We start from the raw sequence: 23,596 nt of genomic DNA, 5'->3' as shown, positions 1-23,596 counted from the left end.
CTGCAAAAAAGGCTGAAAAGCGATATAAAAAATTGTTCAGTGCCTTGAAACAAGAAATGGAAAGCAGGGAAGCAGTCACCTGCAAGGGTAATGATATGAATAACTGGCAGGTAAAAAATGTAATTGATTATACTCATCTTTCAAGATCAGTAGCATGCTGGAGTTAACATTTCCATTTCCAGCAGTAAAGATATTGACAAATTGTATTATATCTGTGGAATCTGTTTGCATTCTTCAGTCTAGCTACCTAAGGTAAATATTTACATCTCATTCATTGCTGTTCAAGTACTGACTTGTAATATGACAACCATGTCAGGATACTTTGCACATCTGCGTCATGTTTCAAGCTTTTCTGTTAGTTCTTTGGGTAACAGTTCTATATAATTTTGCTTGGATACAATTTTCTTTTCTAAATGCAATCATTTGAGTAGCTTTGAAACTAATGTTTTATTAAAAACTCAATTCACATGCTCTTGAAACATCAAGAGCCTTTGTGAAATGTTTTCCTGTCATAACCAAAATGTGTACTGGTTGTTGGCTGTGCATACTGGGAGAGGGCTGTAAGGATGGGTGGCAAAGCAGGTTTTGCCACTGTCAAATTTTGTCTCTATCTCCTTCTTATGTTTCCATGTTACTTTATTTTCATTTTTTAGGATTCGTTTTCTCCTTCCAAATCTTATGGTTGTATAACATTAAAAGAAAAAAAATCATCATAGCATACTTGATATGGCAATATACTATTGATTTCAGGTTAAAAGAAAGCATAACAAGACATGGCCTTCAGGGTGTGACAAGAAATGGCCCTTAGGTTGTGGTAGAGTGTGAACAGTCTTTAATTATCCTGCCTCATTTCACTTAAGTGTCTTTCATATTCAGGTAAGTAATGTGCAAAACTTCCAGAATTTATAGACCTGTTTATGTGATGTATTGAACATCTGTAACTCCAGCTAATGTTTGCTGGAGTTGAGGGAACACTATCTCAAGACACAGAGCATCTTGTGGGATCAGGTACCTCAGCCTGCCCAGTTTCCCACTCTGTCTGCAGCTACAGAGGAAGTAGCAATCTGGGGTAGCTACTGATAGTTTCAGGATTTAGTTATTTACTATGAAAGACTTCTGCTAGAGCAGCTTATAGACAGTTTTCTACCCCCAAATATACTTGGATGTGACTAAAAAGTTTTGTGTTGCTGCTTATGGTGTGAAAACAGTGTGCTTGTTGCATTATAACCCAGGAGAAAAATGGAAGTCCCAAAGAATTAATCCAGAAATAGGTAAGGAGGTATGACTGGGCTACCTTGATGAGGGCAGGTTCACTGCAGAATTCAAGTTAATAATAATATATGACTAGAGTGTGATCTAGTGCTGCCATTAGTTCAAGTGTCAGTGTTTCCATGGCAGGTCTGGAATTCATTTGCTTACTTTATTATTATGAGATATTTAACTTTTCTGTACTTTGAGTTCAAACTGGACATGTAAAGCTGCCCTGTGGTTGTGGATCCTCTGACATGTCAGTTTGATCTGTCACGGTTTTTTTACAGTTTTACTGTCAAGAAAATTAATGAATACTGGGATCAGGTACTTAACTGCTTGTAAATCAAAAGGAGAGTAGTGTAGATTTGCTCCAGATTATGTAGATATAATCTATACAGATATAAACTACTAGTGCTGGATTTTTTAAAGTGCTTGTGGCTTTCTGCATTATATCTTTTGCAAAATGCTATTATCTTGTCTAAATAATCCAAATCCCCAGTGAAGTTCTATTTTTTTATATGGAAATGCTATTGAAATTAGCAGTTACTTTATCCATACTTTAACAAATAAACTAGAATTTTTTCTTAAAGCATTTACGATTGAGGAGCTAGTAATATGCACTTTCATGTCTTAATTTTAAATTTTGCAAGCATAAATGTATTTAGGTGGAAATATTCTAGAGGCATGATAGAACTTTCATTAGCAGAGGCCATTCATATTAAAAATATGCCTTTACGTATTTGTTTCATATTTTTGTTATGTGGCCTTGGGGCATTTCTGATTCTGCAGATTGATCCATTTATGTAAAACTGTTTGCAGGATCAGGATCTTTAAAATAAATTATCCCCTTCATGTGGTGCTTACTTTGGGCTAAAATCAAAGAGCAGGACTAGGCAGGATCAAGACCTCAGCATCAACCTCTTATAGAATTTAATGAAAGGCTCATGTGTGTGACCTCTACCAGAAGGGCCTTAATTACGTTTTCTTACTTGTACATATAGTAATCATCTATGCAAATTGACATTTTCCCAGGTAAAGTGGCTTATGCTTTTCAAACATCCCTTTTACTCTCTTTTACTCTCTCTTGTGTCTGTATGGGTACCTGGTTGGGCACAAACAGAATATTGAAGTTTAGAGTACTGGGTGGAACTTCTGATGTGCTGTAGTGCAAATATCTCCAGGTGTTTTGGCAGGAACTCAGGTGGAATTTGGAACCAGTGTGGGTACTGCAGAAAAGGGTGGGGGAGTTTGAGTTAAACTTCAGGCTGTTCAAGAAAGATGTTCAGAGGCAAGCTTGAATTTTCATTCTTTTTCTCTTTTCCGAGGTATGTGAGGGTGAGTAACAGTGCACCCCTCATGCATAAAACCACTCACACTTTGAGATCCATGCTACTGCCTAGGCAAAATAGGGTGAGTAAAATATGCAGTGTCTCATCAGCCTTAAAGAGCAAATAATTTTTCAGTTTAAACACTACTTGGATACAGTGTGGCATTAGCAATCCATTTGAAAATGTCACATTTTTAAGCTCATAAACTTAACAGCATGATGCTTATAAATGGGATACCTCAATAATCCTTCTTGGTAATTTCTATACAGCAGAGGTAAGAGCTTGTTCCCAATTTGTCTAAATAAAAGAGTAACCCTGATTGGAGAAAATTATTGTGGGATAGAATTTGGAAATAAATGAAACAATCAAACTCCAGATTTAGTTCTGACATGACACTATCATTGCTGCAGGTAAACGAATGGTAAATGTCTAACAGTGTGAAAAAATACAATTTGCTGCATTGTGACACTTCTTCACAGCAGAGAGTATTTTATGCTACAGAAGGAATATTCCTTTTATGTTACTCAACATGAGTAAACGTATCACAATCTGGTCTTAAAACAGATCTTTTCTTCCATATGTCCCTATTGTTTCCATATGCCCTTTCAGTCAGCTGAAAGCAATATAAAAACTAAACCTGAAAAATATATTGTTTGTAAATATTTAAGCAGAAATTTATATGCATATTGACATATAATAGATGTATATACATATGGATTTGCATACCATACATGCAATACATGTATTACACATAGACACACAAGAATTCTTGACTATTTTGTTAGCATTGGTAAAAAATGGCAGTCATTTCAGTATGTATATTATCTGTGCAACAGATGGATACCCAAGACTTAGCTGACAGGATTTTAACACTATTCAAATATTTGTTCTTTAGGGTATGCCATGGTCTGACATCAAGAGAAGTGAGTTAAATATGTGGGGTTTGACATATTGCTGCTTATTGGAGGAAAAGTATGAAGAAACACTACTTTGCAATAATGAAGTACCCTTTTAGAATGAGCTATGCTGCTACTGACTTGTGTATTTATAAATAAAAGAATGATCTGGAGTGGTATCCATCCATCTTTGGCATCTTTAAATGAATAGTGCCACAAAAGTTTTTCATAATTTGAATGTGTTTCCCCTTACTGTAATAGTTTTGGAAATTAGCAATGTTCTGTTGTTCAGACATACTCAATTATTGTTGTGTAGTTGTTCTAAAGTAAAGAAGTGACTGGCATTGATATTTCTTGACTTTTCTCATATTATCTTTTTTGAATTCATATGTTTATTTCAAAGGCTAAATGGTGGGACTGTGGAAAGCAAACACTGTTGATTTGGCACTCTCTGTTGAACCCATTCTTGAACATTCACCTGAGTTTTTTGGGCCACAGTTAGGCTAACACTCACTGCTTTTAGAAACTTTACATGATGGGTAAAGGGTGAAAATCAGTTCTGTCAAGATCTGTGAGTTCTTTGTGTGGACTGGATTGCTGAGTTATACCTCTGAGACCTTGACAAATGAAATTTCATTTCAAGAACTAAATGCCTCCATTATTCTGTGTCCTCACCCTGCTGTTTTTGTCACATCCGGTGAAAGATTATGGATCTTTTACTATTTTACCAAAATTCTTTATCCTCATCAAACCACCTGTGGGTAATATGAGGCCCTTTTCCATGTACAGGCCTATCACTAGAAATCACTGTCAGAACTGAATTCAGAGATTTCTGTCTTTCCAGAGGCTGTGGAAGAAAGAGAATTCACTCACCTATCCTGCTGAAGCTCTTTAATATAAATATTTGTATTGCTGCTAAAAGAACATTCAGTATTACAAATCATGGACTACCAAAACATTGCTGGTAATGAAAACATTGTTGCAGCAGCAACAGTTACTTTTAAGAAAATTAAATTGCATGTTAAGGTACAACATTGAACAGAGGTACCTTAGGTGCATGCAAGGACCTATTAATGTTTGATACAACTGTTAATATGACAGAGCCCTACTTGAGCTTTAGATCCAGACCTTTTTACATGGTATGTCTGCCTACCTGACAGCCTTTCTGAATTAGTATTTCCAGCCAGTCCTGACTTCATACCATTGATTCTTCACTTATTGTAATCAAAGGTCATCCATAGTGAAAAGTTCACCTTAATTGACCCATCGACTCATTTTAATTATGGCAATATAAAAGAGTGTCAGGTGCTAGACCCCTACACAAAGGATTAGTTAATATGCAGATTCAACCTGGCAGTAATACTGCCTGGGTCCCATTAGCTCTAAGGGCTGTAAAGGAGTTTCCTACTTTATCTCTCAAGTTGAAGAAAAAGGGAAAAAAAGATTGAAAGGAAAAAAAAGTTCTAAAAAAAAAAGTCATGCTTAGCAGAAAGCTTGGGCTGTTCTTTTATACTTGTGCTTTTGTATACAGATAATCTCAGAAACATGCAGATAAAATCTTCACTGTGTTAGGAGCACCAATTATAGAAATGATACCCTTTAAAATTTGGCATGCTAGAAGCTTGCATACATATGCTAAATAAAGAGGATAATCTTGCTTTTTCATTTCACAGCATGCTAGTAACTTTCCTTAAACCATAGGAACCCAAAGTTAAGTTCACTGTCTGCTGATAATGTACCCCAAGAGCAATAGAAATGTCAAATTTTTGCATACTGCAAGAGATATCGGTACTGAAAACTGATCTTCAATTTCATTCTCCTGAAAGCCTTAATCTCATACATACCTTTGAACTTTTAATGACTTTCCTAAGAATAATGTCCAAGATAACATGAACGGAAATAAAGCAGGAACATAAAATGTCAGAGGAAGAATTTGTTTCGTGTTCAGCTGTCATATATTTCTTATGTCCTTGAAACAGGAATAAGATTTGTATTGATATTTTGGGAGCTGTTTGGTTTGCAGTATTTATAGACAAAAGAAAAATCAGGTGTGCTTTACTGTAAGAAACAATGCTAAGAAAAAGGAATACATACTATTTTGAGGTTAAAAGAATTACCATATTGGCAGGAAAACTCAAGTCATATTTTTTAACTATTCCAAACCTTGTATGAACTAGTTTCAGACTGAATAGGTCAAAAACATGAAATAGTTTTTTGTTGGTTTTTTTCACAATGTTCTGTGTTTTTACAAATATGACTAGGCATTTGTGGTGCGTCAGCTTCTCAGTATTGCACTGAACACCTCTCAAACTTCTGCCTCCTGAAAATAAAGCCCCCAAGCTGACTCCAGTCAGAAATGGAACACTGAAGAAAAGTTAAATGGAGCCTGGAAAATATTACTCACATATTTTAAAAATCTTTCATAGTCATAAAATTAATCTTCCAGAACACAGAATTCAGTATGGTATCCTACTAAACATTAAATGTATTAGGGGTTTTGAACATGCAGGGTAGCATAGTGTATTACATGCAAAAAAAGTAGCTGCTAAGCAGTTTATCTTAAAAATGAAGTCTATATATTGAATTCAAGATGTAAAGTTTGAAAAGGTATTCCTTAAATCTGATTTAAGAGCTAATCTACCCCTTCTGGGTGAAGTTTCCATTATCATTCAAATTAATGTGTCTTATGTAGATGAATGCTTGTGGGATCTCTTATTACTTTGTATTTTGGTGGGAAGGTGGCTCTGTGTGATCACATCTAACCCCTCCAAGGATACTGGCATCTCTATTATCTCTACATTGAATGGAATCATTAACTGTTAGCCAGGAAGATGGCAGCAGAAAAATCAATACAACTTTGGCCAGAGGGAAAATAAGCCAGGGGTGATACTTGTGGGAATGATCCTTCTGCAGATGACATTTTGGCCAATGTCTGAGTGGGGGGAATGCACAATTACATGATGCAAATGCAACAGGGAGTGGAGATAAAAGTCAATTCTAGGACTTGCCAGACATACAAAATAGTGTATTGGAAATGGCACAGTGGAACACATAATGGACAGCCCACAAGGGCCTGAAGCATCATATGAGACTGGCAAATGGTCGCCAGTGGAATGATATTTAGAAATGTGCTTGCCATTTCAGTGTCAGTGACAGCAGGCGATGTAAGTATAGAGCATGCAATGCAGCCAGTAGGCCAAGCTTATCTCTTTTGGCACCCCATTTTGGGGAAACGCAAAGTGTTGCCACATGAAGGTCTGATTCACCTGATTTCAATTCTCAGTATAGACTCAGGCTTTTTCAGTACTTAATGGGTAGTCCAAGCTATGTCATTCTCTGAAAATGCCTGCATCTTCAGTGGCTATAGGAAATGTTTAGCATAGCTACTGTTGTTAAGTGGGATAAACACAGACTTAAAGGCCCTGATCTCTTTCCTCCAGTTTTTCATGTAAAAGTTGAACATACAGTCTCAGTTACTTATTTGAGCAGTAAAGTCATGCTTTCAGAGGACAAGAGTCATGCTTTCAGAGTCATGCTTTCATCCTATCTCAATACATACGAAGAAAATCACACACTTCAAATGTCTTTCCCTCTCCCTGTTCAGTGTTTACACAACTAAGATTAATTGCTGAAGTAGCTAACAAGGATGAGATTAACTGAGAAAAAAAATGTCCTGAAATTTCAAGCTTTCTTCTCTCCCAGACCAACAAATCCTGGTTTACTGAGTTGGAGAATGCAGTGTGGTCCCAAAAGAATGACCATATTAGATAATAGATAAACTCTAGTTTTAAACAAACATTAAATTACAGAGAAATTTTGTCATAACTGTAAACAATATAATAATAAATGTTAAAAAAAATTAAAAGGTCCTGTTGAATTATTTGCCCAATTTTAAGTACATAGGGAAGAAAAGGAAAACCTGCTGCCCTCTAGAAAGTTTACAGAACTCAGTCAATTATTTTAAGGATTTCTCAGAAAGCAATTGCCAGAGCATCTGGACATCTTACAATAAATTAAAAGCAAATATTAATTACACAACTATCCATTCAGATACCTCAATGCACTTTAGCTGCCTTTTATTTGTCTCACAAAGGACCAACATACTGACATGTTAGTTAATTGAATGCTTGATTGAACAAGTAAACCTTACACGACACTACAGCCTGCCAAATTTAAATTCAGCCTGCCTGGTGGCCTGCCAGAGGAATAGATTTCCACTGTGAGAATCCACCACTGATACCTTAGAAAATGTTAATCTGATTACTTGTTTTAGGAGATCTTAACTTTTATGAGGCGATATAATGTGAGAGGTTTTCTAATTTAAAGCTGATTTCCATAACATCTGAAGTTTTAAATATTGTTAATGAAATCTTTAAGAAAGCCTGAGAAAAAATTATCAGCACATATTTATGAATTCATATTTCATGCTAATTTCAGAAATAAAATAAAATATAAAATAAAATAAACAGATTTATTCTGTGTTTGCTGAAAACTCTCAGGTGATCAACACTAATCTTACCTTAATCTTAGGCAGCATACCTGCAGACAGGCAGAAAAGACATGGCTAACTAGCACAGATTACATCATATTACATTTAATATGATGCCTCGTATCATCAGAAAAAAAGAAGCTCATAGTCTCTAGAATATCAGCTGGGTAAGCTTAAAAGTAAAGGCTTTATTATGCCCTATATTTCTGTAGATGTGGCAGGATGTCCAGTCAGACAGAGATATGTTCACTTATCTTCATTGAAACTCAGTGTTAGTGGTGGTCAGCACAGCAAGGAGACAGCAAATGGCTTTCAGAAGGAAGTGTAAGGAACAAATGTAAGATTAATAGCTCAGCTTAGCAGTTATTCAAAACAATGACAAAATTATTTGAAAGTGATGTAAGAGATTGTAACAGAGCTCTGAGAAATCTCAAAATAAATTCTAAAGCTGATGTTAAGCTAATGTAAGATGAAGAAAGGTGAAGTTAACACAGAGTTAAAGACAGGCAGAAGAAGCAAGCTTGATACCCTTAATAGAACTGTAATTTCCAAAGTGGTTAATTGCTGTATTTTGTTCATATGTTCAAGGACTTCTTCATTAACCAGGTCATTTGCAAGCAGAGAAAATAGTTTTCTCTTCTGTAGTATATAGTGTAGTCCCCTTTCTAACATCATCTGTAAAGTTTTATTTAAAAGAATTCATGCAATTCCCACAATCTCCTCTGTTTTCTTCCTGTGACATGGGGATTATTGGAGCCACCTCTGTTGCATCAGAGTATGGTGGTATACAGAGTAGTTCTGTGAAATCTATTTACATATAGCAGAAAGATTAACTTTTTGAGGATTGGACATGGTTATTTAAGTGATTCCATTCTTATGGTTCAAAATCAGTTCACTGGCTGTGGACTTGTCACTGAAAAGTGCTATAAAAAGTCCATCTTTCAGGGTTTGAAACTGCCAGTTTCTATTAGTGGCAACATCGAATTCATTTCCCCATTTGTGCTATTTGTGTCTAGTACTTTTGAACTAATTGCCTTCCTGTCCTCAAACTTCAAAGTTACTGTAGCTGTTGCTTTTCTTCAAAGGAAAGATAATCTTATATGTTTTGATGGTAATGCCATTTCATATTCCATCAATGCAAATCCCTTTGACAAGACTGGTGACCTGCGGGTGAGTGCTCAGGCAGCAGGTGGTAAACCATTTGTCCTCCTTGTCATGTTCTTAGATCAGCACATTCCCCTCACAGAAGTGGAGATAAAGGCCACAAACTTTCAAATACTTAGTCTTTGCAAAAATCACAGAAGCAGTCACACGTTTTTGTCTTTTCTAGAGCAGAGAAGCTGTTGTTTCCCAGGTACCTTGCTCTTCTTCTGACAGTCCCTTATAAACTGTTCCTTATAACCTTAAGTATATAACGCATATTTATTGTATATAATGCTTGGTATGCTTGAAGTCCTACCTTTCCTTGCTGTCAGACAGCTTTGGAATCTGGTGAAAATGCAATTGAAAATGTTTTCTGATAAAACTTGATAAGTGCAATTTTGAGCCAGGCCTGAATGGTTTCAGAAGTAATTCTGATGTGGACAGTATTTCCTTTCCTCTTTTGCCCATAAGCATTCTATCTTACTTCACTGTACAGACACCCATCCCTGGCCTAATTCTGGAGTGTTGGATAATATCCTGACTGCAAAATTTGTGCCACTGTGCAGGGAATCACATAAAATTCAGAGGCATTAAAAAAAGGGTAATGTTCTTGCATTCACTGTTATATTATCCTTGAAGGCAAATGTCCCCTATTGCTGGACCTATTCCATGTGCTGTTCAATACATATAAATAAGGAGCAATTGAATAAAATACATGAACATCATTTAGAGTCATAATCAGAACCCAAGAATGTAGAAAAGTTCAAGCCAAAGTCCATCAAAGTCAATAGCCAACCTTTCAACCATTCCATACGGTTTTGAATGAGGGCCAGACCTGCTTCTGAAGCTCTCTCTAAACTCAATTTGTTCATGGTTATAGTCTGCCTGTTGTTGCCATGGCACAGAACATGAAACTACTTAAAATGAGGGAAACATTGAAGTGCTAATGTTGCACAGTTCTCTAGTATCAAAGGTGAATATAAGTAATAAAAAAATCCAGCTACGTTTCTGCAAGTTCTTTTCTTGACCTCTTGATTTCCCAGTATTGAATTTTAGGTCATAGCTAACAAGTATTACAATGCAAGACAGTGCAAGAAGCAGTTGTATATTCTTACTTCACTTTTCAACTGTACTTTTTCAAGTTTGCTCTGATGGTATAAGTTCAGATTTATCAGATGACAAAAATCACTTTATCAAATGCCATCAAATAATGACATTTGCTATCTAGAAAGACAGATTAATAAAGGATAACCAGATTAAAAAAATAGATGTAGAAGTCTTAAATGATCCCTTTGTGAATTTCACACGTGTCTAAAAATTATCAAATGAAAATGGCTGCCTGAGAAATTCCAACACCACTCTATACTCCTTGTTTAAGGTATTCCTCAAAAAGCATAAAAAAAGAATCAGGGATAAAGCCATGAATGAAACTGAAATGTCATTTACAGGAATATAATTTGCACCAGGTCTTTCTTTATTCAAAGGCTTGACTTTCATCAAGACATTGCTCCAATGTGCAATGCCAAATTAGAGCTGAAGTTTTTACTTCCATACACGTGAATTCAAGTTCTTATTATGAGAAATCATAGCATTTCTCTGCCATAGGAAAGAAGGAGGCAGGAGGGAGAGAAGGGGGAAGCAGAGTAATTGCAACTTTTATACTGCAGCACCTTGAAGCTTTTTTGGAAGAAGTGGAGGAATAACAATACCAATTCTCATGAAGAGACCAAAACCGCTGAAGGAATGAATTGAAATGGAATGGAGCTTTAGGGACCAAATAACATCAGAGGAATGAACATTAGACTTTATTTCCTACCAATACCTACTTTTTCTTATGGTGATATCAACACTAGAATCTCACTTTTACCTGTTAGGTTTGTCAAGGTTGCTTATTTTCTCTTTTTGTTTGTGTGTGTGTATGATTCCTTGTCTTTAAGTCTTGGAAGACTCTTGAAGGAAAAAAAAAACCAAACAAAAAAGGAGTTCAGCTATAAAAGTATGTAAATCTGACTTTTGTCTTGACCCTTGGGTAGGTTGTTTCCTGCTGCCTTAGCTTACTGGAATACTGATACCAATAACAAATGAAAAAACAGCCCCAACCCAATCATCATCCCTCTCTTCCTCACCCTGGCTTGACATCCATTTTTGGATTTCCAGGGTCTGCAACTTTTCCTGCTAAATTTCAATAGAGCAGAGAGTCATCTAGTGGCCAACAAAAGGAATTTTGGTTCCATTTTCTACCCTGAAGGCCTTGCCTGTCCTCAACTCTCATAGGCTACCTCAGACACTGACAGCAGATGGGAATCAGAAAGAAGCGACTGATAAAATAAAAAGATAAAATCCTGTCCTCTTCTGCAGAAATAAAACAATGCGCTTACTCATGATCATTTTACCATTTAAGTCAGCTGAATATTTAAGCATGACTATATCAGCCACTGTAGAGTATTGAGAGTGAGAGTCTTAGCTTGACCATAGAGCTTATTCATGGCCTGGTGACACCAATGGCTTACTCTAAATTCTGTGTATCTGTGTAACTGAAAGGTAGAAATTATTCAGGGCAGGCAAATAAAAGTCTTAAGAATTTATCTATCTAGTTTCCCTCTGTAGGTAAACAATGCAAATCAACAAATATTCTGTAGGAAGTTCCCTAGGTTATTAGTTTTTGTGCTTTGTCCTACTATATCCTCTAAACTGGGCTTCCTCTTCCTTTGTTCAATGAATTGCTGAGTCTCTAAATTGAGTTTAAAATTTCAAACCTTAACAGCCAAATTTTATATAACTTCCTTTTAATTTTGAAAGTATTTCTTACTAGATCAATCCAAATGTTTTTTCAACTGAATAACCCATCTTTTTACAGTGACCAACACTAGAGACTATAAGAGAATATGTAGTTATTTTTCTTTTTCTCTTCTAATTTAAAGAAACCCACACAATATCCTTCTCACACCCTTAGTTACAATTGATTATAATTCTGAAAACTCTGGAGAATTTACAAACATCCGCTCCCTCTTTGTTTTCTATTAAGCTCCTGTCTCAGCATGTACCTTTTTTTGATATCCTACCTCCATTTTTCATGTAAAATCAATTCTTGTTCTATGATACAGCAAGAAGTTCCCAATCCACTTTCGATATATTACTAATGATTTTCTATCCCACCATGCTGAGAAAGGTTAATATACTGTGTTTTTATTATGTGTTTTTCTAGGCCTCATTTTTATGACTCTCTCCTGAGCCTTTCCATTTTAGTAATGCTTTCCTTGGGCCTTCTAGATACCTGATGCAATGCTCCAAATGTCTTTGGACAATTTACATCATGGGTTTGTATAAAGACATTGTAAAACTCCCTATATACTCTATGACATTTTTTATATCTTACCATCTTCCTTGCTTTAAAAGCAAATTTCCATGCTTAGAGCAAATTCTTAAGCAGTTCTTAAATTCTTAAGACAATTATTAAGATTCCTTCATGGGTTTACTTTTCTCCTACAGATTATAAAGAATACTGACAGAACTTCTACAGCATCTGACAAAAAATTAAAGCCTGTAAGAAAAGGACAAAAGGATTGTTTTGGAGAGGTGTCTTACACAGTTGTTCTAAGCAAATTATTTCTTTGTCCTCAGAGTCCATCTGCCATACCATGTTGTAAAACACTGAACTCAAGAACTTAGCAAAATACCAGTGCTGGTAAGGGAGTAATATAGAGTCAATGTTTTGTTCTTTCCTCCTTTTCCTGTCATCTTGTCTTTGTTCTTCAGCTGAGGATCCTTAGGGTCACCTCTTCAGGCACCCATGCAGGATACCTTCAGCAATCCCACCAACCAAGACTGAACACAGAGATGTAATTAAATGCAGCTTTCTTTGTCAGATGGTGCTATAGATGTGATCCCTAAAAAAGACATGGTAAGACCCCTTGCTTGCTTTGTACCACCTGGGTGGTGAGAGGTGGCTAAACGCAGATTAGAAGTATGTAACCACTTTTTCATTACTCAACCTCCAGAAAGTCACAGACACTCAACAGCAGATTCTGGAGTTCTTATGCTCCAAATACATGGGGAAAATCTTGCATATATTCCAGAGAGAACATTCCATACTGTACAATCCATTACAGAAAAAACCTTATTAAATAAATAACTTATTATGATCTTTATGTACCACACTGATAAAACTTGTCATTCAATTTAACCTTCTAAACATCTTCTCTGTTTCTCCCCCTGATACAATTGCTGAGTTCGGCAGGGAATATTATTATTGAACAATGAGTGTTTCTCAGAAAAAAGACAACATAGTGAGCTTGGAGAATAAGCAGCCTTTTCAGTTTTCTCTCTCTAAAGCATCCTTGTAAATTTACTTGAACTCTGTTGAGAAAAAGACAGCTGCATTCAAGAGGAGTAAGGCAGTGTGAGTCATAAAAAGCATTTATTCCCTGAAAGAAATGAGAGAAAAGGCAGTTCTTTTACTCTGTCATCAGTGGGGGTTCAAAATGTTGGTGGTGCTGGCAAGGACCTAACTGTCTGCTAAAAAACTCCAAGGGAGAATAATCTAGTCTTGCCTCAGACGTGAAAACATTAACATTTCAGAAGCAGCATTGCTGTGTGATGTCAGTCTAAAAATTATTTCAAGGAGAGTGCTAGTGTCAAACAGCTGGTGTGGATAGACAAGTGGATTACAAGTATTTCTAAAGTCTGCTCTTTGTTATTCTTTTTTCTCTTCTGCTGGATTCTTTGGGAACTATATTCTTTGTGTCCATTTATAGCATCTAACATGTAATTATCACCAAACTGAGTGGCAATTGAGTCAGGCTGTCTTAAGCACTCACAAAAACAGTTAAATAAGTAAATAAACCCATAGTTTTCTAAGGAGCAAATTGACAGCAGAAGAATAATGTGAAATTCAGTCATTAGGGAGGTGAAGAGATGTGGGGCTCCATTTTCTAAAGATTTATTGTGATCAGCATTATCCACAATTACATAGTAAGTTTTTCAAAAAGTCCTAATGGCAGTACTAATGGCTGCAGAATTGAAAGAGCTCAGCCTACAACATCCAAAAGGTGACAACTTACTTTTATGCTTTAGTAGGAGGGATGCTGTCACAGTTAGTGGCTAAAAAGCCATCAGGAGACCATGTGAGCTGCTTCACACACAGTCTGAACACCACTAAAATGTGGCATTCCTGTCTCCAGTCACTGAATCTGGTGTAGGTAAAATGTTTCTCTGTCAGCAGTGGAATCAGCTTGTGTTTTCATTGAAGTTAAAGAATATGCCAGGCTATAGAAGTCTGTAATGTTTGACATTGACTCACTTTATACTTTGTTCACCCATCTGTGCTCAGAGAACTGCCCATTTTGGGAGTTACATGGCTCTTGCTTTTCCAGTCAAGTGTCAACTTTCATCTGCCGCCAGAATGTTTAGAGGGACGAACAGCTCAGTAAAGGAGGAGTTTCCAGAGATACTTCTAAGTCATGAAGCAAGAATTAAGCAGAAATTGTATTCAGTGCAGGATTTCAGTGTTTGGCCTATGAAGATGTTAAATATCAGCTGCAAGACTGTGGGGAAAATGGAAAATCTAGACCTTCTGCTAATCCATATATGATCAGTAAGATAACAATAGCCATAATATCATTATTGTTGCTATTTTCCTCATCATCCCTCTCAGTCTACTATAAGGCAGACTCTGGCTGTTTGTGTTAGCAACAAACATCTAGACCTGCAGGAAATAGCTTACATTTACCCCTGCCAGTGGCTTTGAGCTTGGAGAGATTCATAAATTTTAGAGACCTGAGTCTTCATCTCACTCACAAAGAGGGTCTCTGCTTCTCACATGACAATAATTCAACAGACATGTCTCAGTTTAAAACCTCCAAGAATTTTGAAACAGCCTATGTAGCCCTGTAGGGAATGACATCTTAGTACTTTAATTCTAGACTTGAATTATGCATGCAGGATTTAAGAGGGAAACAATTACATGAAGAGTTATGTATTTGGTCAAGGATTCATGTTAGTGTGTGACTGGAGATGGTTGGTTTTGTTTTAATTTAAAAAATTTATTGTCAAAACTCTTTCCCCCTTAGGTACTTTTTATTGATGTCTAGTTTCTTTTTCTATGCATTTATGAAGATTTAACATCATTACTGTTTATTCAGAAAGAATTCTCTCTTTGTAACTTATATAACAAAAACCTTAACATTTCAGTGGAACAGAAAAGATGAATTTCCAGTATTTTAAAACTGTTTGAATACAGAAAGTATCATAATAAAATCAACAGATTCTAGTGACAGCCAAAGCAACACACACATTCACTGTTTAAATTAAATTCATGAAAGCTCTAAGGCTCTTCTGCAAACCTGCTGTTTTTCTATATGGAGCTGGTGGGTGTTTTTAGCCTTTTTAATTTTGAAATACACTGACTCTGCTTTTCAATGAAATGCCATATTATCTACATAGAAGACTGGTTTCTTTTTTTTTTTTTTTGAAACCAGTGGAACATAGATGTAAATCACTCTGTCTTGTTTTTATTAGGAGGACAGAAATAGATCTATCAAAACTTTAGAGAACTTTTATTTGTAATTATACGTGATTAGTATTTACACAATGATTTTTCAAAAGAATTCCATTTATTTATAGTTTTCCTCTGCCACTAGAAGTGTGTAAATCACTGTCTTACTCCATTGTTGTCACTCAGATAAGATGCTGAAGTCAGTCTTTAGCCTCACAAGGGCTTATGATCATGTTCTTAAAGTTGTCATAAAACCACCAGCGCTGAGAATAGTTAAAACATTTTTATAAATCTTTTTACTACCTTGTGAATTGTTTTGGTTTTGCTATAATGTGTACATTACATACATTATTTTTTTCTTTAGCTTTGGAGTATCGGTGTATCAAGTACTAAAGAGTATGGTATTATGGGTAATGTAAAAAAATTTGAAACAAAATTCTGTGTAGACATGATCTCTTTTGAAAGACACTAAAACTTCAAAGTAGAGAACAGCTCTGAGATTTGACTCACTCTGTCACAGCCTTGGTCTCTTTCGGGAAGGGACCAGACCAGCGACGGGGTTCGCAGACTGCCTGCTGAGCTGTCGTTCGCGGCTATCCCTTGACCCAAGGTATGGTTTGCCTCGCGAGCTGAGAACAAACACCAAGGAGCCAAGGGTGGTCTGACCTGATCCGAAGATCTAGGCTGATCCGCTGATCCAACTTTATTGGGGGGAAACAGGGGTTTATATAACTTGGGGTAGGGAAGGTTCTGGAAAGGGGGTGGAGCTGAGGCGGAGCATGCAAATCCACCTCAGCCCATAGGGTATGCAAACTAGGGGGGAGTGAACTTGGGCATGGACTGGTGACAGGCAGGGCCAGGGCCGCCCCCTAGAGGGAGCTGGCCAATGGTAGCTGTTCTCCTGTTGCTAGGCACCTGCCTGCCTGGGGGAAGGTTCTGGAACTGGGAGAGACATTAGACAGCATGAACTCAAGGAAAAGGAACAGGGGTAGAAACAGGCAAAGTCCATGGTAAAGGCACAGTCCAGTTCAGGGTTGGTCCTCCTGTCAATTTCTGTCCGGCAGTCTCTTGCCCTCTTCCATTCCTGCATCTCCACGTACTTGCCACCTCCAACATCACTCCACTATCTGTCAGACTCCATTTCATTGGATTCAGGCACTTTGCAGTTTCTTAATAGACAGAGCAAACAACTTTCCATAATAAAACTGCAGAGGCATAGATTGTGTGACTGTATAATGCAATCATGCACATTTCTTTTTAATACTATGTGATTTTGTTCTGTTGATTAGAAATAAAGATACTCCTAGCAGTGAAAGTTGAAATTTAAAAATTGCACAATTCAGTACTCATTCATCTTGTGAGCCAACTGTTTCGTCTTTCTTTCTTTTTCTTTTTTTTTAACACACATAAAGCTCAAGCCCAGCTGGTAAACTTAGTCAGGAGACTTTTTTCTGCTGCAAAATAATAATGTAAAACTATATTTGATGCTTACAGTTTTCCAGCAAAGGAGATGAAAATTATTTGCAAATACTCTCTGCTATCTGTCTAAACTGTTTGCTCAGGTGTATTTTTTTGTTAATCTGAGGCTCATGGGAGATAATGGTCTGCACCTGCACAACTAAAATTAAATCAGTTTTGCTAGTGATGTCAGTGAAATTAGGATTTAAAGTGTAGCTAATTCCCTAAACACTCTTCATTGCCTAGTCAGGGGGATAATTCAGGTACCTAATCATAGTTGTGCACTGCTATTTCAGATGTTGTAGGCTATCTGAGGCATCATCCCACAGTTGGCAGACATAACAAAAGTGTTATGCAAAAATCCACTCTATTCTGGAGTGATGTCTGGAAGCCAAGTCGAAATAGTCTCTCAAACAGCACTAAACATCTGTATTTCAGAACCTGATACTCATTGCAGGTGGGAAGGACTGTCACCCAAAGGAAGGACTGATGTTGCTATAATTTTTCCATTCCACTAGAACAGGCAAATAAAAGAGCAGGATGAACAGTTTTCTTTGTTTCTCTCCATTTTCTGTAAAGGTAGCCTAGCTGGATCTTTTCAGTTACTCATTTTATTTTACATTGCTAGAGTTGAAAAGTGTCTCATGTCCTTGGAGTAAGCCTTACTAGAAATCAGATAAAATTATTTAGGTGTGTCTGCCATTTTCATCTGACAAGATTGTCTGCCATTTACGAAGGTCTAAACTCCAAGTGAAAAGGAATAAGGTATTAAATTGTAAATATAAGATCAAGAAGTTTAGTTTTAAATTATTCAAAATAAATCAGAGCTAAGCAGTCAGATCAACCACAGCATACCTGTGAGTTATTCACAGATGAGTGTTACAGTCCCCAACTACAGAGGGTTGCTTTTTCAGCTCAAGTTGTTGCATTTAATATTCTTAGCTCTTGAGGTTCCTGACTCAGTCCCTGTTGTATTAACCTAGAGTTCAGCTGGCACACAAAGCTTGCAAACATAAAGCACAGAAAGTAAAACTGAGTTCATTAATGATATAGAAGGATAAAGCTCCCTGTGCTAATGTGCTGTGTGGTAATTTTCTGCCCAAAAGGACTACATGAGACTCTACAAACGCTCTTTTGTGAAAGAAAAAAGGAACCCAAGTAGGAGTTTACAGATTTCACATCTCGAAATCAAAAAATTACAGTCTTCTTTCTTAGGATGACATTCTTACCCTCACTGATGGAAAGCTTAGCCACATCCATCAGTAAGCCTACTGACTTTAATTAAACTAGCCATAGAATAAGATACTACTCAATGTATGGGGGTTTTGTTGGAAGTCTACGTAAAAAAGTGTACATAAAAGAATATGCAAATATAAGAAGAATCATCTGAATTTTTTTTTTACTCTAAAAACTGCAAATCAAGGTTATTCACACTAGGAATATTCTCAATGGGTTTATTTTTAGAAGCTTTTTGGAAGTTGTTTATTAATACAGAGCAAGAAAAGGAAAGTATCTAGTTTTTCCTGACAGCAAATAAAAGTATGAACTACTGCAGGAAAGTGCAAATACAATACATGTTTTATTTAGACATCACTGTGAGAAACAGCAGATCCTGCTTTTGATCCTCAACACCTCTACTGCCACAGCTGGGTCAGGAGCCTGCTCCAGCAAGTGTGAATTAATCTATTTCTCCTGCCTTAGCCATCGAGCTATGGAGAGAAGTCTTCAGGAAGAGGATGATTTATCCCTTCCCTCATTTTCTTTAACTACTTGGAACCTTTATTACCCTTCATTGCCTCAATAACAGTTGTATTCCCAAATGGCCCAGGGCCATTCTGTGCTGACACAAAATAAGAAAAATGAGGAAGCATCCTAAGGAATTCACAGTCTTATTTCAGATAAAAAGCAGCAGGTTGCTGTATCTGACCAACATCGGTCTGTGGCAGTCCTTGAATGGGGGGATACAAGTTACCACACTAGGAAGGGGAGCAAGACCACGCAAAGAAAAAAAAATAAATAAAAGGGCAGCTGCAAATGAGGAAAATAACACTGGCAAAGAGATTTTCTTTTTTGTTTTTGGTTTTGTTTTTCCTAAAGGAAAAAAAAGGATGAATGGATGAATGGAGGCAATGTCCCCATGTCTATCCTTTGATACAGTTCTATACTGCTCCTAGAAAGCAGCAAATTGTTCTCTCTTATTCCCTCGCATGCTTTATCTTTTTCTTCTCTCTCTTTCTCTGTCCTCGCTCCTTCCTTCTTTTTTTTTTTGTTTAATGTTCAGTTGTAGCTTGTTGCTAATAATTTAAATTCATTGTTCTGTGAATGCTTTCCAATTAGTGATAAATGACACTTCACACTTTTGCTACTTGTTTGTTTAACAGCTGCCACTCCTCTGTAGGTTGTAGGTGTTTGGAAAAATGCCATGTTTGTATTCTGTACGGTAACAGGTTTGTTTTTGTGTTAAAATTATGTTTTTGAGGAGCATTGTAATTCTCTGTTTATGGTCATTCACTGCCAACTTTTGGCACCAGAGACTTACTTTATTTTCATTTTCAAGAGATGACATGACAGAAATAACAAGACAATAAATCACAATTATATTGCCTGAGTAAACATCAGAAATGTTGATTACAGCACAATGATAGCAGCCTCATCCTTATTTGCTGAGACATGTTAGCCATCCATAGGCAAAATTACAATTCTATGGTTAAATTCCTGCTTCAACTTAAAACAGGATTATTTAAGGCCTTTAAAAGAATGAGTTGTTGTTGAGAGAAGGGATAATAAATGTTCTTGGGTTTGGAGTTAAACAAAAAAAATTAGCAATATTCTGCAACTGGATAGAGTTGAAATTTCCTAGTTTATATAAGAAGAAACTCAGCACTGTGAAGATCCTTTTGGAATCTATTTTTCTTTGCTATATATTTCATTATAAATGCATTACAATTCATGCATACAGGGACTTCAAATTTGGAGTACACTCTTTTAATTTTTGGCTATGATTGTTCAGTTGGTTCAGGTTTGGCTTTGTCTTATTTTTCTTCAAATTACTTTTCCTTACTTTATTAAACAAAGACCTAAATAAATTCCACAGTCTTATATATTTGACTTGACATTGTCAATATTACATTTCATAGATAAAGGCTATGACCACTGAGGCCTCAAAACCAGGTTATGAGGCCTCACTGAAAGATCTCAAAGTGTTTGCTTCCTGCTTCTACTAGATGTGTTTGAGTGCAGCAACAACTTTCTTTTTTGTACCTTTTTATTTTGAAAAAAATATGCAGAAACTGTACTTTTAATCTAATTGATAACATATACAGCTGTAGCTGAATCAAACATTTAGTGTTTATAATACCAATGCTCCAGCCTTTGTGCACTGGACAATACCCTTGATTACCTTGAGCAAACAGAAAATTACTTCTGCTGTGCTGATCCAAAGCCCTTGAATCTCCGCCTGCTACTCCTGACTCCTAATTACTTTACAGATGACAGTTAGTCAGCCCAGTGTAGGGTACTGAAGACAAGTGCATAAATTAGGGTCTTATGCTTTTTTGTTTGGGGGGTGGGGGGGTGTTTAAGTATGATTTTGAAAATTAAATGGAAAATCACAATGATTTAGAGGCACAAAGATTTTGAGATGCACCCTGTCAATGACTTAGAATCTTATTACAAAAGGTTTCCCTGATATAGATTCTGTAGCCTGATATAGAGTCTGTAACACAAATAAGGGATCAAGAATAGAAAAATCATTCACTAGACCTTTGGGTAAAATTAAATATATAGGTATTTTTAGATCAGTACATACTACAAATAGCAAAGGGAATTGACAGATTGGAATTTGTTTATATGTGGGAAATGAGAGTAGAGCTAGATTCAGAATCAATTAATAAATTGAAGAGAAACAAATTTCAAGGACCACATGGAATCACTCAAGAGTTCTAAATTAATTATGATTAAATACTTCATATTTAGACATGCAAAGCACTAATGATGATAGGTAACTGTTACTTGCTGGTAGCTGAATTTGGTAATAGAATAAGAAAATGAACTTTAAGAAAAGGTTTGTGGGCTGATGCAGGGATAGACAGTTGAACATTAGGAAGCTATATATGAATAAAATATACAGAGTTCCATATCAGTAATTAAATGTTTTTCTTGCAGAAGAAAGCTGTGTCTCACAGAGCTATCAGGTTTCTGTGATGGAGTGAAATAGCACGTGAGATGGATGATCCATTCAGACTTGCACACACAGGACCGTTAAGTTTTTCACAACATTCTTGTAGAAAGGGCCCTTGGAAAAATTAATTACTATTGATAAGAAACAAGTTTCATTTACAGATTAGTAACAGTAAAATAAGAAAATAAGTTCAAGAAAACAAAACAAACAAACCCCCAATAATCATAAAGGAAGAAGGTTACTGGTATTAAGACATGGATTCATTACATCAATAAATCTAAAAATAATAAAAATAATTCAGTTATGGACATGAACATTGAGGTGACAAAGTTTGCTGGTGATACACAACTATTCAAGAAAGTGAATGCTAATGCTGATTACAGAGTTACAGAAGTGAATGGGTAATAAAAGATATAAAGGATTCAGTGTTGACAAATGCAAAGTAATAAGCATGGGGAAAACTGTATAAAATGATAGGTTCTAAATGAGCTATTATCACTTGAGGACAGAATTTTGGAGTCTTTCTACATATTTCTTAAGGAAATGACTGCTTAACAGAAGTCAAAAAGGAAATATAAAGTTAAGAAATTATTAGCAAAGAAATTGCGAGCGAAATCAAAAACTTGCTATTTCCACTGTGTGCAGCTGCATCCTGAACCCTGTATGCAATATTTCTTAAAGGATAGACCAACACTAAGAAAAATAAGGGGGGGGGAGGGGGCAGCAAAACCAGTGTATACAAGTGTTTCAGAGTCTCTTAGTAGGCCAGATTCAAAATCCACCTCAGCAACTACCTAAACCACTACTGCTAGGAACTGGAGAGTATACTGGGGAAGGATCGGTCTGCCTTCAGTATTTCTTTTTTTTTTTTTTATTGGGGCCATTAGCAGAGTCAAGGGAGAGTAAAGGCTGATCAAAACCATGGTAATTAATAATTTACAAGATATCATACTTAAAAGGGAGTCTATCATTCTCCTCTGATTGTCCAGACAGACTGGCCAGACTCTTTCCCTAGCTCAGGCAAATACAAGAAGGTATCCAAAGTTGCGCAGCGTAGTTAAATCCCTTCACCTTTCTTTGTATCAAGGATGAACTTGTTAGCATCAATCTTTATTATTTTAATTAGGAAAAATAGAGGGTTTTTTTCTCTCCTAGTTTGAAAATGAACAAAATATGATCTTAAGTTTTCCAAAGTAGTTCACTTACACAGTGAAGGGATAAATTTCTTATACTTTGGAAGGACCAATTCCTAGATAAGCCACAAGCTACTCTATACTAACAACACTGAAACAAACTCAACAGGACCATCTTAGCAGTGAATGAATTGAAGAGTGACAGACATAAGCTCACTGTACTCGAGAACAAAAAGTCACCATGAGAACATTACTTCTCCTCTAATTCCATAAATGGCTCTAATGGGAGTTACACTGGGTCTCAAAATAGAACTATTATTGCAGTGGGGGGCATTATTTCAGTATAGTGATGAAAGCCAAATATTTGTAACAAGTGCTTAAAGCACATCAGTTAACAGAAAATTAAGTACCACAGAAGTCAGGTGACTAATATTCATATGAGCAGGTTGCTTGAGCTCAGCCAAAACAGATGTTCCGTGTACACAAAACACCAAAGGTTCATTGACTATAATAATTTATATTAATATAAGAAAAAAACCCAAACAAACAACAAAACCACAACAACAAAACCCCAACACAACAAAAAGTAAACCTTGCCCTCTTTCAGTGAATGATTTGAATTAAAATGGAAGCCTTTTTCTCCACAGTTTTAATCATGCTTCATTCAAATTCTTCTTGGAGACCTGCAGGATGGTTCTTGAGTCCATGCTCTGCTCTTCTTATCCACTCAGGATTCAGAGGGTTGTCAACAATTTCCCACATGCCAAAGCAAAGCCAGTGATATGAACACTGAAAAGGAAATTTGCTTTCAAATATCTTGATCTGGAGAACAAGCTTCCCAAAATCATGATCTGCCAAATGTTCTGGACAGGACAGAAAAATGTCAAAGCACAACATATAGGTCCAGTGTATGATACAGATTGATTAAATGATCAGGGAATTTTTTTACTGGCACTGAATGCTGTGACTTGGTGAGGTAAATAAAATGCAGCCATTTGGGAAAACACTGTGAGCATCTAAGAACAGTTAGAGAAAATAGTCCCAGGGTTAACTGCCAGACTGTTTGAAGATAACGTGTTTTATAAAACATACCATTGTGGATTTTAAGTGTTTGACTAGTTGAGACAATGAAAACAAAATATTTCTGACAGTTATTCCTGGAATGAAAGAGGGGAAAGGTATTTCTGCAACATTCAGTATGGCATAAGGTCACATGGCTTTAATT

This window comes from Pithys albifrons, chromosome 2 (assembly GCF_047495875.1).
Source record: "Pithys albifrons albifrons isolate INPA30051 chromosome 2, PitAlb_v1, whole genome shotgun sequence".
NCBI classification, from domain to species: domain Eukaryota; kingdom Metazoa; phylum Chordata; class Aves; order Passeriformes; family Thamnophilidae; genus Pithys; species Pithys albifrons.
This window is presented reverse-complemented; position numbering follows the sequence as displayed.